The 3,920-nt window shown below is 36.4% G+C and overlaps 1 non-coding gene across 1 annotated transcript; it reads right to left on the reverse strand.

The window, feature by feature from the left end:
* Positions 1-2,669: 2,669 nt before the first annotated feature.
* On the reverse strand, positions 2,670-2,741 carry TRNAC-GCA (transfer RNA cysteine (anticodon GCA)). Its single transcript has one exon. It is a non-coding gene; the product is annotated as a tRNA-Cys (tRNA).
* Positions 2,742-3,920: the final 1,179 nt, after the last annotated feature.

The following is a 3,920-nucleotide window of genomic DNA, read 5'->3' on the forward strand; positions in this document are numbered from 1 at the left end:
ACACAGTGAATCTTCACCACAGGGTTTGTTTCTGGGGAACCTGACTGGAGGCAGAATGCTTAATGAATGATAGCTACATGACCTCCCAAGGTCACATGGTTCATTAAGACAATGATGGACCTCAGTTCAGATCACGGGACTGAAGTCTATGGGTTCTGTCCTCAAAGCACACTGCCACTTTAGACACTGAGTTACCACAAAGCAGAGAATTAAGAGGAACTTCTGGGTCACATTCACCTAGAACATATTAGCAGAAATTCCTTCAGATATATAGGAATGTATTTTAATATCTGAGACCATTAATCAAGCACACTCTGCCTGCACACTCCAACCAGAAGGAATTACATTGCAGAGAATCACACAACGGGGTGTCTGAGAGCAAAAACTGACTAATTCGCAGCACAGGTGCTCTTGGCAAGTATTGATAGCTGGTCTGAAGTCAAAATAAAGTATCTCTGGTTCTTCCTACACCAGCAGGTGTTTCTCACTCCCAGTACCTGAAATGTACATGCCTTCTAAGACTGTAAAAATAGACATCTCCCATATTTCTCTATAGGAACACTTAGAAACAAACATTTGGAAACCTGCAAATATCTTACATGAAGTTGTTCTACTTTTACAGGGTTTTGCTAAGTCTGATGTGTGATCATAGATATTTGTATATTCATAAATTCCTGGTGCTGATGCACTTAAAATTCACTGTTCCTGAGAAAGGCAGAAAGAGGCAGGACAACTATGAATAAGTGTTGCTTTTCTTGAGAGTTCCCCACGAAACCAATTTGTAAATATTCAAATTTCTTCATGTTGTTAAAACCCGCAGTGTTATGAATTAAGGTTAAAATATCAAACTTTTAATAGCATATTGAGAAACATCTAGTAAAATTTTATTTTTCTAAATTAATAAAACATTACTACCAAAATAAGGCAATTTTCATACCAAATATTTCCCATGTATTTAAGTTTCTAATAATTCCTCATATCTAGACTGTCTTCTCAGTATATGGAAATAAGTTCTAGAGATCATAAGTTATTTTAAAACTCTTTTTTTCTGGGACTTCAAAAACATACGGAATGTACTTTCTTTGGAGTTCTCTAACTTGGGACCCATAATCCATTGCCACAAAATATCACAGATCTTATTATTCATAAGTAATATTTTGGTGGAATAGTTAATTAAATGATGCAAAGATTTGCTTCCTTAAAATTATGATTCACATTTGAAGCCTATAAAAAGGCACTGAAACATAAGGAAAGATAATATTACCCTAAAGGCTCAGGGAAAAGCATAATTTAAAAATGATTTTCTAAAAGAAATGGAAAGAATTTTTAAAAAATACTTGTTGGTAAATAGCAAGTAACGTACATCTATCCACAGGTGATAAGTAGGTAGGTAAGTAGGTAGATGGATAGAAAATAAAAAATCTTCCGTAAAACAAAAGCAGGGAGCCTAAAAAGATGAGGGCAAAAATACAACCAAAAAAAAAAGGTCATGTGAAATTTTAAAAAAAGAACTCAAAATTTAAACTCTAGTAGAAGAATTAAATCCATACTGAAGGCAGTTTAAAGCAGAAAGGACACTAGAAAACTGTGCTATAGAGAACAAATTTCAAAACCCTAAAGAATATAGAAGAAAAAAAGGCAATGAAATTCATATTTTTGAAAGACATACAAAGGCAATAATCATAAAATAAAATATCATATATAAGACCAAATTTAACCCAATAAATATAAATGGGTTAAATTTGTGTGTCAAATGGTTAGGAATTTCAAATAAGATTTTAAAAACTTAAACTTGATTTTACTTAAAATATATAGGAAGAGTAAAGTACTAGAGGAAGATCTACCAGGCGAATACAAAGAAAGCATGGATGAGAGTTAAAGTAGGTGAGATTGCAGCACGTAAACACACATGGACAGGTTGTGCTGGAGGCATCTTGTACAGGCTCACAAAGCTGACTGGACACATCTCTTCCCACCTCTACATTTGGAGATCTGGTTGGCAAGCATACACTGTAAATACACTTCTTTCCTTCAGTTCACTCCCTAATATTTCCCAGTTTGGGGATACAATTTCTCCTTTTAGATCTTGGTTATTAAGGAACTTTCCATTATAATGATATTATAATATCATGTGCATAGCTCTGCTGCTGCTAAGTCACTTCAGTCGTGTGAGACTCTGTGCAACCCCATAGACGGCAGCCTACCAGGCTCCTCCTTCCCTGGGATTCTCCAGGCAAGAACACTGCAGTGGGTTGCCATTTCCTTCTCCAATGCATGAAAGTGAAAAGTGAAAGTGAAGTCGCTCAGTCATGTCCAACTCTTCACAACCCCATGGACTGCAGCCTACCAGGCTCCTCCATCCATCAGATTTTCCAGGCAAGAGTACTGGAGCACATAAATATATATACTACACATACACCACACACACATCCTACTGTTCTGCTTCTCTGAAGATTCCTGATTAATACACGTATACATTACATGATTCTCTTTAAAGATTTTTTTTTTAATGTTTGCATTGTTCTACAGGTATGTCTGTGCTGTGTTGTGTGTTAGTTGTGTCTGACTCTTTGCGACCCCATGATCTGTAGCCAGCCAGGCTCCTCTGTCCATGGAATTCTCCAGGCAAGAATACTGGACTGGACTGCCATTCCCGTCTCGAGGGGATCTTCCCCACCCAGGGATCGAACCTGGGTCTCCTGCATTGCAGGCAGATTCTTTACCATCTCAGTCACCAGGGAAGCCCTTCTGCAGGTATATTGGTAATAATTATTTAGATTTAATGTAAGCATTACTAAGTTAATTACTTTCCACCAATCATTTTATACCATGAATTTCACAATTTTTATTTCTTTCTCATTCTCAGTCACGTCCAAATGTTTTGCAACCCCATGGACCATAGCCCACCAGGCTCCTCTGTCCATGGGATTTTCCAGGTAAGAATACTGGAATGGATTGCCATTTCCTTCTCCAGGAGATCTTCTTGACCCAGGAATTCAAGCTATCTCTCCTGCATTGCAGGCAGATTCTTTATTTATTTTTCAGTTGTCTGGAATATGGTGGTAAGTAATTGCTTTCAGGAAGGGTATGTTAAGGGTATACAACTTGAGCATGTCTAAGAATGTCTTTCTGTTGCTTTCTTACATGAACAGTAGGAAAGTCAAGTATCAGGATCTTCTTGCAATATAATATCCTCTCCAAATTCTGTACAAGTTGCCCACTGTCTTTGATTATTGGCTTTGCAGATAAGAAAAATCTTACTCTTATCTTTTTTCCTTAATAAGTAATCCTTTATTCTGTTGACATGTTCTTCATATTCTTTTTCTTCTCTTAAAATGGAAACATTTCATTAGATTGGCCTATTTCATCGATTAAAGATGAATTTTTTGTACTTTTTTATACTCTCTGGAATCAAGATATACCTTACAGTTTCTGTCTACCATATGGCAATAGTGTCGTCATTCTTCATATACTTCTATTGATATCTCTGAAAAAATCCAAGTATGAAACTCTCTTAGATTCAATACTGTGTGGGTTGTACTTTGTTAGTCTATTTTCATTAGTCTATCTTTGCCCATGCTCAGTAAACCATAAATTTAATCTTTATTCACTTAAAAAGCAAAATATCTTGTTATTTATTTAAATTATTCTTTTTCCATATGCTACTTGTTCCTTGTGAAATTATTCTCTTTCTCCCTCTGTTCTACATTTCCTTTATCTCTTCTTAAGTCAATATCCATGTCTCTGTCTTCTTCCTCTGAGTTTTGCGGACTTCCCTAGTGGTCCAGTGACTGACTCATGCTTCCAGTGCGGAGGGCTCGGGTTCAATCCATGTTCAGGGAACTAAGATCTCACATGCCACAACTAAAGAGTTCACATGATACAACTAAAAGAAGAAGAAATGTCTCTGAGTTTTGAGA

This window comes from Odocoileus virginianus, chromosome 33 (assembly GCF_023699985.2).
Source record: "Odocoileus virginianus isolate 20LAN1187 ecotype Illinois chromosome 33, Ovbor_1.2, whole genome shotgun sequence".
In the NCBI taxonomy this organism is placed as follows: domain Eukaryota; kingdom Metazoa; phylum Chordata; class Mammalia; order Artiodactyla; family Cervidae; genus Odocoileus; species Odocoileus virginianus.